The sequence below is a fragment of the Lonchura striata genome, chromosome 8 (assembly GCF_050655825.1).
Source record: "Lonchura striata isolate lonStrDom1 chromosome 8, ASM5065582v1, whole genome shotgun sequence".
NCBI classification, from domain to species: Eukaryota; Metazoa; Chordata; class Aves; order Passeriformes; family Estrildidae; genus Lonchura; species Lonchura striata.
Genome location: NC_140710.1, coordinates 21968286 through 21984134, shown reverse-complemented (window position 1 = coordinate 21984134; position 15849 = coordinate 21968286). Strand labels below are relative to the sequence as shown.

Here is a 15849-nt window from a genome sequence, read left to right as displayed (position 1 = left end):
GTTTATTAAATATAGTAGCCCCTATCCTCTAGACAGGTTTTGTTAGCTGAAACACAGCAGGTAAACTAGGCAAAGAAACTTTCCAGACAAAGCAAAGTGATCATTTAAGCATCAACAGTAGCCTCTTAAATACTTTTGATTTAGGTGTTTCTGTGAAAATTTTGATGTCATGTCATCCACACATCTAACTAACTTCAGCTTTTAGATTAGATTCACACATCTAATCTATCTAACTTTTGAGCTGGCTGGTGAAATGGTGATGCTAAATAAAACATACATATCAACAGTTTGGAAAAAGTTGGGTGGTGTAATTGCCTTTATCAATCTCCACAGAATTGTTTTCTCTTATCAGCACACTATAATATCTTGTTACCCAACTCTGAGTCTGACCTCAGAGTTTTGAGGATAAACTTGTCACTCTTCACGATCCAGTTCCAGAGATATAAAGCATATTTGCCCTGCTTCATTCCACCAAAAAGGTGTTTCCCTCCAAAATATCTGTATTTTCCTCATCTTCTCACACTTGCAGGTAAAACAAGTCACTTTCCCAAGTGCTCTAATGAAGCAATATCATTTTATTATGTGGCTTAAAGGACAGCTAGAAAATATTTAAATATCTGTTTACACTTGAAGTTTATATAATTCTCTTTTAGTCTGAAATAAGTTTTTATTAAGTTTTCATAAGAAGATACTTATTGAACATTTGTTCCTACTAGGCACCCTTTAAGAATTACAAAAAATATATTAGGATCAGTGTTACAGGACCATGAGTCAATTATCCTTATGAAGAAATAAAGTGAAAGAACTGTTTGAGTAAGAACCGTTATTAACTGAAAACTGTATTTTAGTTTGAGAGTATATAGAGAAATGAGATGTTCTTTCAGCATCACTGAGATAAAGTAGTGCTGGTCTGTTGAGGAAAGCACTTATACATAAAGCACTTTGTTCTGGAGGGACTTTTTTAGATTTTGCTAATGTCAGTGAAAGGTACCAGCTCTGGAAGGCAAAAGCGCACAACTTCTATTTGCCTCAGCAAACTTCTGCTTTTGTTTTTAATCAATCTGGAAGTAATTTGAGTATGAAAATAATATGTATTCTCATGAAAAATCTGTTTTCATGCTGCTTTTAACTGCCGTGTTTAGGAAATGTGTTCTTGATTTCTCAAGATAGGTATTCTGGTAGGTAACAATAGGAATGGCACTATATGAGGGAGACATTGTCTCCTTGTCATTCTTAGAGCAGGATAAAATGTGAGGCTTCCAAGGCTGTGGGAAATGAGTTTTCTGTACGTGAAATGTTTTGACTTCTAACTAAAAGATTGAGTTCTACAGTGCCACCATCTTTTAAAGATCAAATCCACATGGCACTATATGGAATACAATATCCATTGTTCATACTTCTTGAATGACTTGGAATCATGTGTTAGCATGATGAAACCAGATGGGATGTTCAAACATTAAACTCCATTCAGTGGTAGCCAGATGTCTTTCTAGGAGAATGGGGGAGGGATCCTCCAAATAGAAATTTCAGAAAAGATAGCAACCATCAAATTTTGAGCAATTTGTTCAAGTGATAAATACATTACAATTGTGATTCAGTAATCGTTTATCTTTTCTTAGGCAAGTTTGATCTCTCATCTTTGCTCCTGTCTTCAGGTATGGACGCATCACCTGATCCATAATGTTTATTCACCCTTAGCCCTGCTTTTCCCCTTAAATGAGGAAACAAAAGTAAAATAACTTGGCAAGTAAGCTAGGAGATACAGGGTTTGCTTTTGTGGTTCAACTAACATCTTGCAAACAAAAAAAATGGAAAAAGAGGGCAGCAGAGAACAAAGTAGGTAAGTCAAAAGCATACTGCAGAATGTAGTACTAAATTTTAAAAAAGTTTATCGAATGGTTAGCAGCCACTCAATAGTTTGTGTCTCTAGATTAGATTAACAAATGTTTCTATTATAAGCCAGTTATATCTGCAGCAAGATTTGCAGAAAATTCATGGATATCTCCTTGTGTCTTAAAAAACAAAACCTCTTCAGTTGTGCTACCTTTGACCCTTAGAAAAATTCCACTACAGTGAGCTTGCAGCCATGTGGAGAGACTGTAAATATGTTTAGACAGGTGGTACAGTCTGAGGCCTTCTTTAAGGAAATGGAAAACAATTCAGGTTTTCATTTGGAAATATTCTCGTATAATGAAGTATGTGTAGTATCTTTCAGTGCAGAATGCCTTTTCCAGTGAATCTCACTGCTTGTCATTAAATAAAGTACAAGTTTTCAAACAGAACAATTGATAAGTCTCCCCCACATTTCTCTTTAATGCTATCTTAACATCATTTATTTTACATTTGTGCAGTAAAAGAAATGACAGCCAATTTAAGTTTCTAAATTTAAAGCTACTGGATGACAAATCCTTGGCAAGGAGGGGTGCACAATTCTAGTCTTCGTTATGCTTGCTGCCTCCTGTTGTAGAGAGCTATGGAAAAAAGGAGCAGGAAGCTCATTAAGATCTTGTAGCCAAAGGCCACAAACCCTTCTCCCATAAAAGTCTCAAATTTTCTTGACTGTCTCCTCTTCCTTTGCAACATCCAAAACATGCAATGAATCCTGAGGGCATCCAGCAGGAAATCATTGCTGTCTGGTCTGTGTAAATCCCTAAGAAGGAAAGGACAGGATATAGGCACTACATGGTGAGTTACTCATCAGAGAAGCATTGCAGGAGTAGAAACCTTTTCTTAATTTGATAAAAGTTGGGAACTCAGCCAAGTCCCACTGGTCCTTTCAATGGCCTTGATGTTCTCACAACCTGTGCAGGCAAGGCATCATTCTCCTTTCTCCAGGAATGTGTTTGGAACACGATGGAGGCCTACCCCACTGGAGCTTGCTGGGATGAGGCTAGAGGTGATTCCCTGTGCTGGTTGCTACAAAGGTACAAGTGTGTTGCCATCTCCTCAGAGAAAAAAATGCAGTTGTGCATCGAAGTAGATTCATGAACTCGATACTTGTTCAGTGCTAGTCTCTGTTCCTTTTGAACTATTTCTTAAAGTTCAGGATTTTTTTTTCTGTGGTATAAATTTAAACCAGTATTTCAGCAAAAACCTTCTTGATTCCTCCTAAAAAAGGACAGGAACTTCATCAGCTTTTTAAGTAACTTAGGTTTCACTTCCTTCATTAGCAGGACGATAGATTTTAATTTTTTTTCATGGAAAAGACCTTAAGTTACCCCATATTTAATACTGAGCCTGAAAAACTCAGCTAGAATACTGATACTGAAAGAATAGTCCTAATTAGTGATTCTGTAAATGAAGTTGTGTAAAATTTATTCCCTGAATATAAGTACAAAGCTGGCATAGAATAGTGGTTAGAGGGATATTTTCTTTCTTCTCTTTAGGAAAAAAAAAACCCAAACAAAAAATTCCATGTTTTGTGGATTTGAATATAAAATAAAGCAGTAAAAATTGATAATTCAACTAGATAAAACTAAAAAATAAGTTTGCCAATGAGGTGAGGAAAGAGGAAGCTTGGATTTACATACAAAATGTCAAGTGAATCCCACAGATTGAAATACACATGTCCTGTAAGTTGACTTAGTGAAATTCCATGAGACTCTGCTGCTTGCTTTAGTGTAGTATTTTGTGTTTTGAGGAAATAACAGAAAGTAATCAGATTGCAACCCAGGTTTTTGAGGTTTCTACAATAATGGAAATGTAGATTTGAAGTCCTGATCTTTCTCGTTTCAATTTAAAGAAAAGTATTTCTGTATCTTCAAACTGCTCCATTAAAGGGCACTATTTTACTTGCATTTATGCTTTCAAGTAAAGTTTTAAAAACTCTCATCGTATGTAGAGTACAATTGTGTATTTATGTAACTAGTTCAAATCTTTATATCTTATGTTTTGCTGTTTGCAGAGGAATACAGTGATTCAGGTCAGAATTGCTTAGCGAAGCAGATTAGATAGGGGTAGAAGAGATGGGTAAGAAGCTGGTAATCAGCAAATGGATTTCACAAGAGGAATCTGTCTCTAGTTTTAGAATTTTGTGAGCTGATACTCTGACGCAAACCTGAGCTCTGGTCCTGACATGAAGAGAATCTGGAAAGAAGGATGATTCTCTTCATTGTCCCTGATATATTAGGAAATCATTTACTTGAAGAAAACTGGAGGCTTTTTTAAGTATTATGCAAGACTGAACTATTACATAAGAATTACAAAAGGAGACACCTGGTTGTTTGGGGGTTTTTCGTTATAGCTGTTTTCAACTGACATGAAAAAAACATGAAGCACAATTCAGAGATGTTTTGCTTTAATTTCCTTTCTTCAAGTAAACTGCATAGTGAAGGCACTAGCAATGATTGTAAGATAGAGGATGAGGGAAACCTATTCACAGGAAAATGAAGATTCAGTGGACAATGCTTTGTATTTTAAGTGCACATATTGCACATAGGAGAGACTGATAATTCATAAGTGTAAATGAATCAAAGCACAAGAACAGTGTCCTATTTCTGCCATGCTTTTTTTTTTTTTTTTCAGCATATTTAGTTTTCTGTCTGACAATTATAACATATCAGTTTAGAATTTACAGGAAATAAGACTGAGTCTCTTCTGAAAGCCACAATTTTGATGTTCCAAAAGAGAAGAAAATGAATTTATATTTTTGGTAATGTAGTTTTTATTTACTTAAATTAGCATCTTGATTAATTTCAGTTTTATTGTAAATCATTGTAATGTCAGTTATTTCCAAATATTGCAAAACCTTCATCTTAGTTTGTAGTCCTGAAAAAAAAATTGAAAATAGCCCCCTCCCTAAAGCCAGATAAATGAAACCACTTTTCCAGACAGAGGATTCTGATGTTCTGGCAGTGAAGGACCCAAATGGCTGCTTGTGCTGATACACAGCAGACACAAAAGTGATGATCTTGATGAGATAGTAGGTGAAAACTGTGAGAATTTACTTCATTCTGTTTATTTCAAGTCCAACTCTTCAGTGCTCTGTGTTTCCTTTACAGAAACAATGTCTGTTTTCAGTCTGCAGAAGTAGTTGAATTCTCAGCTGTGCAAAAAATACAATTATGACAAGTACACTTGACCTTCAGTGAAATTAAGGAGAGTACCACCTGCACTAAATATGTCTTGTAAACAGTGTCAGGAGCAAAGGGATACAGTCTGGCTAGAAATCAAATCCAGTTGCATGGCTTACTGCAGTAATAACTTTTCAGGTTTTTAAAGTTTTGACTTCTAATTGTACCCTACTCTTAAACAAGGAGTGCTGATGAGTTGTTAGCAGCTGCACTGTGAACAGGAGCACTCTTTGTGCTGAGATAAAGCTACCCAGCTCTAGAAATAGTCTGTCATTCAAGAAACAACCTTTTTTTTTTGTTTCCCCATTATTCTCTTGTAGTTTCAGTGTTACAAATGAAATTGAAAAACATTAGAAATCTATTTCAGGATACACTTCCACAATATTTTGACCCTTTAACCTCTGCCTACTCCTGGAATAAACTACTATATTAAGGTCCATATTTTGTTTTAAAGAAAAATCTCCCCCAAAATGAGACCCTGTAAAACTATCTAGGTAATAAAGATGACCTAAGCTAACTTTTATTTAGCGATGTCATAGGAAAACACTAAAATATTTCTTTAGAGAGGCAGAGTGTCCTGTAAGCAGTATAGCTGCTTAAAGAGTATCTGAAAGGTAATCCAGTAGAATAAATGTTTTAGTCCAGATGCAAACACATCTCTGTCACAGCAATTCCCTAAATATAAACCCTCATCTGAAGTCTTTTTTTTTTTATTAAAGTCTCACCTTGAAGTAATGCTATACATAGAAGATGTATTATCCTGGGCTATTCTGGCTAGACCAGTAGGGTTTTCCATAAAGCCTACCTGCTGCTATTGACCTCTTTTAAACTAGTCCTTTTCCTCCTTTCTTTTCCCTCAATGTAATGAACATTTCTCAGCATAACTCAGTGAGGCAGGAATGTGGGGAAGTCAGTCAGTTATTTAAAAGTTTTAAATTTCTAAATAATTTTTAATTTTGGGGGGCCATAGTTAGCTGGTGTGGATCACAAAGTGCAGGAACCATGACTGGACAGTCTTGGATTTGCAGAAAGCTTTATGCCATTGGGTGAGTTTCAGTGCCTGGTATTACACAGTGAAAATCTTCAATGCCAGGTGAGACCCAAAGGAGCCAGAAGTCCAGCAGCATTGGGTGCATGGGGAAAATGGATTCCTTGCCCACGGTAGCAAGAAATGCCCACAGTACCCTTTCCAGAAACAACACAACATCTCTAGTAGTCTTGAAGATGATGGTACCCAGATTATATTTTCTCCTCAGAGAAGTTAAATTGTAGACCTCAAAAATCTTGGCAGCTATCTACTAAACATAAAGCATAGAGAAATAATTGTGTGTATTTTTATATTGTCTTCATTACTGAAAACTGTAGAATTAATAGATTTAAGGGACTTCTTATTTTTGTAAATCAAAGCTGAAATTGTACAGACATTATGTAATTTTGCTTTTTAATTATTATTCTAAAACTGTTGTTTTTCTTTAAAATTTTTATCACTTCAAATCTCATTAATAAGTCTACAAGAGATAATTTTTTTTTCCTGAGGAAAATGAGCTTTATTACCTAGACTATTTTGTAGCAATGGGTTTTGTTTTTGTCTTCCATTTCCATAGCAAAGAGAATTAATTTAAGAGAGATCAATAGCATTGCTGGCATATGTTGCACACTCCTGGAATAATTCAGTGCTGGGAAGCATGAGATGAGTTTATATTTAATTTTGTATCTTGTTGTACAGAACTATGTAAATTAAATACCTTTACAAAGAAGCTTTTGTTTTTATTAATTTAATGCATTAATACTAATAAGGAAAAATGTGTAAAAGAAATCACTGTGTGTACTTAGGATAAAAAAATGTGCTAACTCTTGATATTGGGTGGGTGTAATGAATGTGTAAAGTGCTCTGTGCACTTTGCAGTGTGTGAAACCTGCAAAAACTTCCAGTAATGTTAAAGCACTTGCAAAAATGTTGCACCTGGAGCAGGGAGGAGTGAAGAGGGCAAAGGTCAGCATTAGGCATTAAGACACTGACTAAACAGACTTTACACTCGGTGAAAAGTCCAGACAACCCCTGCAGTGTCATCTTACAACTCTGGTTTTCTTCTTTTCAGGACATAGTAATCCATAAATACACTCAAGTCACCAGCAGCTTAGCTCTTCCCCCGCTTCTCCCCCTTTTTAACTCTTCTTTCATTTATAATTCTTACATAAAGATTGGAATTTTTAACCCTTTCCAAGTCTTTTAATCAACCTTGGGAACTGCTTTTCTTCACTGTTGTCATTTGCTAGACTTATCTGTTTAAATCCTTTTCTTTGTGAATTTCTCTTTTAGAAAAATGGTTTCAAATATGCTGAAAAAATAATGCTTGAAAATAGTAGTACAAACTCAGTGTATGGATAAGACATTCTGGGAATTATCTGATTTTTACTGATTATACTGATTTTTAACTGCCTAACAAAAGGCAGTTATTAAACTCTGTAAACTACTTAAAAGCAATCTTTGTTTCTGAAGCTTATTAACCAGACACTCTATGTAAAATATCCCATGGGATGTGGTATAATTTTGTTTTCCTGCAACTACTTCTGAGCTTATTTGTTTGGATAGATGAAACTAGTTTCAGCTGGGATGCTGCAAGAGGAGAATCATCTTGTTTGCCATTGTTTTTTTCAATCAAACAAACCTCATCAATTTCTATAAACTGGAAAAGTGCAGAGGTAAAACAAAGATGTGTTTGTACTTTTATTGTACAATTAAGTCTTTCAGTTTTGCATCTATTACACTTAGTAGATGAAAGCATAAGACCAAACTGATTTTAATCATTTTATCTGATCCCATTATCCACATCCCATGGCTTAAGAGACTGGATAGACTCCTAATATAGTCTGGAGCTTTGACAGTAAAAATAGGCTGGTGAAATACAGCCCATGGGTTGCATGTAACCGTGCACATTTTGCTCACTTCCTCTCCTTGTTCTGAGCATTGCACGAGGCTGTACTTCCATGCAGGATATTTTCCTCTCACCCGCTTTTCACTTCCCTACCCTTTCTGTAAACCTACTGAGATGTTCAGCAGCTTTGTCACATTGCCTTTTTCATTAATTATTTTTATCTTATGAGCAGCACTGATGCAAGATAGCTGAAAGTCTGAGTATTTCTTTCATGCCGTACATGAATATTGGTTAGTAACAACATTAAGAAGAATATATTTCAATTTTTTTTTGTTTTGCACAGAGATCCCTTCTATTTCCTCAGGGAGAGAAAGCAAAATTTCCAGTTCCATATGTGTGACATGGTCATTACACAGTCACAAAATGGTGGCCTCAAAAGGTCTCCTGTCAAGTCTCTTGGCCAGTGCAGACTCAGTGATTTCTGTTCATGCGCAGTGATTTTTAGCATTGCTGCTGAAGGGTTTCTAACTTAGTCTGTTCGGTGGTGGCAATCAAAGAACCATCAATAGAAACAGAAAGGTGAATGTGGGAACACAGTTTAATGGGGGCAGAACCCAGCAGAGGCATTTACTTTTCAGGTCAATGTGCTCTGTAGATATTTAAGACCTGTTTCAGCATGATGCTTCGGGCACGTGCTGAACTTCGAGGTGGTTCGCTAGGTGGCCTTCAGACTTTATCAGTAAGAATACACTCTAGGCCATTCCAGGATCACCTCTGGGCTGCAGAAGGCCACAGGCAGCGCGTGTCTAGGGCCCAGGATTGAACTCTGCTCATGCAGTGCAGTATTTAACCTGCTCTGTCTCACTGGTACCCTGGGACTCTCTCTTAAATAAGCCATTACTGGGGTCAGTTTTAGTGGTAGGCCTTGGACGAGTGTTGAATCTAGAGCACCTTTACAGATGGAAAAGCATCTTCCATTTATCCTATATTCTGATATTTTGTTGTAAGTTAGTAAAAAATAAGAAATGAATGTTCAAGTACATGAAGAACTTTTAGAAAATTAAGCTAGAACTGAATGACATTGATCTCTTGAGAAAGAGGCTATGTATCTTGTCTTTTTGTATCTTTCTTGTTGTAGAAATACCACACCAAAAACGATCTCACTTAATAACAAAAACAAAAAACCATTATTCAGTCTAGTATTTTATGTTGTTTTCAAGCATCTGAGGTCTCTCCTGAATCCTTTTCTGTGGTATCTCTTTGCTGACCTCGTAATTATAATCACACATTCAAAACTTAAATTCTGATAATGTGACATAGATGAGAATCCAGGCACTTAAATGACTTGCCCAAGGCTAGGAAGCATCTTGCTGGAGAGCTGAAATCAGACCTTTTACCATGTCTGCCTGGCCAGAACCAAGGTCTGTGCTTTGTTTTATGTTCTTAGGCATGTTTCTTCATGCACGTTATTTGGGCTGCATGCTTGACAAATAGCAAAGGCCATGCTGCCCACTGAATTTTCTCCTGGATTGTTTTTCACCTTAAGTTCAGAAATGATAGTAATTTTAATGAAACCATTTCTTTTCTTCAGGTTTTCCTAATGAAACCATTTTCATAACTCTTTTTCAGAATTTATATTCTACAGGTGTTGTTTATTGATCTAAGCTTATAGTGACAGTATGAAACTACCAACCATTCAAGCATAATGTTAAACTAAACTGTGAGTACAGTGAATTTGTCCAAAATAGTACAGCCATAAGTCTGTTGCTATTTTGTTGAACCAACCAAAGTTGCTCTATATTGCTCTCAATTAGTCTTTTTCCCCACCCCCTTTTCTTCTGAAGGATTCCTTTGCCCACTTACCTTATCCATGGGCTACATAAACATATAAGTAGGACTTTGTGCATCCTTTGCATACTCGTTAAATCTCAAATATTGCTATATTGTTTCACACACATCTCACTAAATGCAAATAAAATAGTAGGTAAGGCTGCAATGATGTTCTCTGGGTGTGTATTTCTATAGGTAATGTTTGTGTGTGTAATACACACAATTTTTACAGTCTGTACCTCACATGTAGATCACACAGACACAATTGAGGCTGATCACAACCAATGCAGTGTAGGTGGGATGCATGTGGGTAAAATCAATGCAGGTAAATTTGAAACATTTGAAGATTACAGATGTTTTAAGGGTCAATATTATGGACAGTGGAAAAATGGATTTTTCAGACTCTTCTAAAATGTGCTTTTCAAAAATTTTTTTAAGTACCATATCTTTCAAAACTTCTGCCTTCATTAGAAAAGGTAAAGCACTTCATGATTTAATTCAGCCACATCTTTCAGTCTTTTTGGTCATTCTTTCCTTGAGTTTGTTTTGGGAGGTTTGTTTCTAGTTTCATGTATTTTTGTTTTAATATTTGGCTATTAAATGATGTCAAGTACCTGCATGTCTGGTGTCAGACATACATCTTCCTTGTTACATGCATTTCTAAAAGGGGAACTCACTATGAGTTGCCTGAATGCTACTACATTTGCTGCTGTACAAATAAAATACATTAAATATACTTAATTATTTTAGCTCATACTAGAAAAGATTGAGGACAAAGGAGAGATTGATGCAGTGTGCCTTACAATGGTCCTACTGATTTCTCTACTGGCCTTTCCTCTGCACATGGTCAATTAGAATTGAAAATCCTGTGCTGATTTCATTCGCTGGAATTTTTAAGCAGGTCAGGAAGAAAGATGTTATTGAAAGGAAAAGTCTCATCTAAATAAGAAAAGAACACGTGGCCATCTGGTCTAACTGTACCATGCTGAAAGTAGTTTTGACTTTGCTCTAGTTTGAGCTTTGCAACAGTTTGCTAAAATATCAAACAGAAATGTGTTTACATTAAAACAGTCTGTGTTTTTAATCTATAAAAATGCAATGTACAGTTGTCTTCCTATCTGTAATGCATGAGCTCCTTTGACCCTGTTACCTTATTGAGACTGTCTGTGTTTCTGGTAGGTTCTCAAGTTACCTCAGCTCTGTAGAGGCATAAGTGAAACACCAATCTTTTGAAAGTTTTGGATGTAATTCTCAGCACTTTATTCCTAGGACTAAAAGTCACACTTCTGATTGAACTAGGAAAGGCTCAAACAATCAAATGCAACAGGAAGCATGGGGGGAAGAGAGGAGAGGAGAGTTTAAAAAAGGAAATTAGAACTTGAAGTTTGTGTGAGTAGCACCGTGGAATTTGCACAATCAAATGTAGGCCACAGGCTAAGAGACAAGTTGTAATAGATATCAAATTTTCAAGGAATGGAGTCATAAATATGCATGAGCTTCCATGATTGCATTATTTCAACATCAACTATTAAAAAGTTTAAAGAAGTCAGTAAAAAAACAGAGTACAGCAATTTTCACACAAGGTAAACAAATTCTTCTTGTAAAAAAACTAAAACACAAAGCTCCAAATTTCAGGTATGTGGACAATAACAGCAGGAGAGGATAATGCCATTTTTAAAGCAACACCGGTCAGGTATCTCCTCCCTGCTCTAGGCAGAGTTTTTGTACCAGAACTCACAAAACCCAAGAGACCTTGGTGGGAGAAGGGGAGAGTGTTGAACTAAACATGGAGGCAAGGACCCTGTATTCATATTCTCCAGCTTAATGCTTATCTCTTATGTGATTAGACATTACTTTTACACTGACAAACATTGCATAAATTGCCAACTGAAATACCCTTCTAAGACAAAATAGTGTGTAAATCACTGCTGAAGTTTAGAGAAATTGATTTGCATAGGATTTCAGCCTCTAGGAAAGGATAAAAATATGATTGCCTTGTCATTACCTTAAGAAAATGAAAGTGAACACTTCATAATTTAGCTGCAGGCATTATTTCAAAATACATTCTTTAAAACAAGTGAAAAATTGTGTTTTAAAACATAATATGCCAGGAAAAATAGAAAAGTAATTATGACCTTAATATTATGAACACATGTACATGCATATAATTTACAAATATATACTCCTCATGTATAACCGTTGTGTAGTTTATTTGTATATTTCATATAAGCAGTGTAAATTGTTCCTTTAGAAAAGCATTAAATCCCTTATTTACAAAGAAATAAAATGCAGGAATACAAATTTGACCACAGCTCTTGATTCATTCACTTAATTTTTCTGACATCTCTATTCAGGAATTTTTACTTTGCTGTGGATATTGCTGCCAGTACATGCAATCTTTTGTTTGCATGTCTCCGCTGCTATTTGGAAAGGAAGTTTTTTTTTAAGATTAAATTTATGGGATACTTATGCTGGCTTTCTTTTTTCATAGTGTTTCTAAGCAATATCAGAGAAAAAAATCTAAAAAAATTTATCACTTTCCTTTAGGATACCTGTTAGAGTGATTAAAATATAGTTTAAGCATTTTCAGGAGTAAAATAACATTGTACATGTGTGCATGTGGTTGTGTATTTTAAAATGTGTTTTCTTTTAGGTCTTTTTCATACAAATTTCATATTGGAAAGCAAATATTAGTCATCGTATTTATCACCCCATAATTTGTACCGCAAGACAATGAAATTCCAAAGAATTTAGAAAATAGGTCGATCTGCACAGCATATGTTTATAAATTAAATAGAATACAGGCTTTGAATCTGCCTTTCCCCTGTATGTCTCTGGTAACCCCACCCATAGCCACACCAAATGGAGAGCAACTATTTTGGGGAGTACTGCATTCTCTAGCCCAACTTTGTGGCACGATGGCACGGGGCCACTCGGCATTTCTTTGGGCTGTGCACCAGGAAGGCCAGGGCGTGCAGGGCCAGCTCAGTCCCCTGCCATGCTCCCCTTCCTCGGTTTGAAGGCAACCTATTCACAAAGCATTTTGCTACTGCCTCATTTAAAACTATCATAAAACTGTCTAGGAGCTCTTGCTAATTCTCTAAACGCAAGTAATTTGTAAGATTTCAGCTTGATGGGCATTCAGGAACAGGTATCTGTACAGTAGCCTCTTGGCTTTATGTAATATATCATATGCGCATAGAAAATCTTTACATATATTTGAGAGTTACACAGCAATTATGTAAGTGATGCATGAACTTCACATAAAATCCTGCATTGACTGTAAGCCTAGAGTAAAAATCACAGTAAAACAGGAAACACTGGATGTCCCTAGTTACGCTGTGTTGGAAAGTGTGTGTGCGTGTGCATATGCTTTGCACAATAATGTGTATATATGTTTACAAAGTTGCTTATTTTGTATTTTTTTTGCAAATCATAACAAAGTTGAAACTGAGCCTGGCCGACATAAGGAGGAAAGGCTTGTGTTTGTCTTTAATCTTTTCTGCAGCACGGTTCAGACTTCTGTCTGATCTGCACATAGCAGAGCAAGGGGCTTGCCGTGCATTGCGTGCAGGCTCCTTGATTGTGGAAGGGAAAAAAAAAAAAAATCTGGCTGGAATCCAGACAGGCGAGCGCAGTGCTCTGTTGATCATTGTGTCTAGCCTTCAGGTGTCTCAGCTCACAGTGGGCGGCGGTTGGGGGAGGGGGAGATAACAGGAGGGCAGACAAAGAATAAAACAGTGTATTTACAAAAAAAAAAATCATATGTACAAGATTCATGTCAAATCCTATTTTAAAAAATGCTTCTTTTAACGTTCCTTTCCCTGCAGTGGAAGCAAGCAAACATCTGTCCAGGAAGATTTATTTAAGCCATAATTAGTAGCGTCTGGAGTCTTTCAACAATTTCTCCTTATTGCACTTAATTTTTTTTTTTTTAAAAGAAGTCTGCTCATCTTTCACTTAGAAACTGTTTTCACTTCATGCATTATTAGAGATCCAGCCCAGCCAGGACTGAGTCAGATTTCTATTGTCTTTGCTTTTTCCCTTCCGATTGTAGTTTTCAGAATCTAACTTTTGGTAGGGAAGGGGGGTGGGAAGGATCGTGCAGGCAGGGGGGAAAGACCTTATTAAAGGTCTTACAAGCATGTGGTGGGGGAAAACAGAGCAAAAATACAAATCAGTGCTGTTTATTACACGGTTATTCGTTTGGGTTGAATTTCTTTTCTGAGGAAGAAGAAGAAAAAAAGCGCTGCTTTGTCTGTTGCTTCTGTTTGAGAACTCTCATAAATCTTGCCCAGAAAGCAACTTGGGCTTAAGGAGATCTGGCCAGTAAAGCTCTGGGAAACAATTTCAATGTCTCCTGCTATGGATATTCTCTTCTTTCTGCCCCCTTCGCCCCCACTGCCCCTTCCACACCGACCTTCTGACGTTATACCGTAAAGAGACCCACACCCTTTCCCACCCCATCAGGAATCTGAGTGAATGCAAGCTGCAATCTAGAGGTAAAGTTGCTTATCAAAAAGCCTCTCCTCATGCTGAGCGAGTCCAGATATTATACACTAGTTGTGTGTTTTCAGTCCAGCCATAACCCTTTCCTAACACTCCCCCCCTTGCCTTGCCTCTCCCCCTCCCCCCGTGGAAGGGGTGGGATGGGAACCTTGCTCGACTTCATTGTTCCAAATGTAAGAGCTATTTGCCCCAAAGTGTCTTTGCTGTCTTTCATAGCTAATTATAATAACTGTCAGATGTCTGCAAAGTCTGGGCTGCCCTTGCTGGCGGAGTTAAAGTTTGCCTTTATGTTTTCCCCTTGGGGACAGATCAGGCCTGATTAGACACAGAGTACAAATAAAAGTGAACAACATACGTGTGTAGGGCTTTTTGTCTTTGTTTTTCTTTATGAACAAAGCAGCACGCTGGCTATGTCAGGAAGCAGTGTGTCATGCAGCGTGCATGCAGGCACTGCCCTGGAGGATAAGTCGTTTTTGCTATTTTTTTTTCTCTTTCTTTTATTGAAGCATGCAATAAATATTTCTGAATTTGAATAACACTTTACATACTTGCTCATCTCATAAGAAAAGTAATCACTGATTTAGGGCACATAGCATTTTGACATTTTTAAGAGATTTGCTTTTCTGGGTGAAAATAAAAAGAAATAGAGCCCGTACTCACAGTTTCGTTGTGCTGTGCAGGTCGCTGTCTCCTTCTGCAGCGAAAAGGAGGGTTGGAGAATGTCAGGGGTGCAGAATCCCAGATAATTCAGGAGAAATGTACAAATTTGCTTCCTGAAGTCGCCTGGAAGTCAGCTACTTGTGCTCAGACATCCCATTGCTGTTCTGCACGCTATACTATCTGCAGTTCTGAATTGAACTAAATACTGCCCATGTGAAAGACAGGGGAAACACAGTCATGTGGGACACACAAATCCACTCTATTGGCTCTGAAGGCACAACTTCAGCATTCTTGCATTTCCACCATTGGTTAACAGTTCAAGCTGAAAGAGTCTAGGTCCTCCTAGTGAGTCCGTTTTCCCTTTATGTTGGAAGAATGACTGTAGGATTTTACAGTGACAGGATTAGTTAAGAAAGAGACTGAAGTCATCCCTTTGACTGAAGCTGGTGGGTGGGGATTGGAAGCTGTGCTTTTCTCAAGTCGACGTTTTTCCTTTTTCTGCCTACATTCTCAGCGTCAGGAAATACTTGCAATTAACTTGGACAGCAGAGAGAAACTGAAGGGACTTTTTTGGGTTCAGGGTTAGGGACCTGACTTTTAGAGCAACACAGTGTTACATACAGTACAGTGATTTTCATGGGAATAACTAATCTGGTTTACTAGCTGGTTATTTTTCCCCTTTCAGATTTTTTTTTTTTTTCAAGCTCCGAAAGGGTTATATCAATATCATGTATCCTGAACTTTTGCATCAGATAAACCAGATAAATCCAGCAGTTTGAGAGCCTAGACTGATAATTTGAAAACAGAAGAAAGATTTTTACAGAATTATTGGATCTCTGGGGAAAATTATGATGTGGTCATACTAATATTTTGAAAGAAGCAACAAATTCCAGAAAAGTTGT

At 36.9% G+C, this 15849-nt stretch overlaps 1 long non-coding RNA gene across 20 annotated transcripts in view; it reads right to left on the bottom strand.

Moving 5' to 3' along the window:
• LOC110479805 (uncharacterized) overlaps positions 1–15137 on the bottom strand; it is a 61485-nt gene extending 46348 nt beyond the window's left edge. For all 20 annotated transcript variants that reach the window (XR_014956933.1, XR_014956942.1, XR_014956937.1 and 17 more), the window contains exon 1: positions 14948–15137. This is a non-coding gene — a long non-coding RNA (uncharacterized LOC110479805). The remainder of the gene's footprint in view (positions 1–14947) is intronic.
• Positions 15138–15849: the final 712 nt, after the last annotated feature.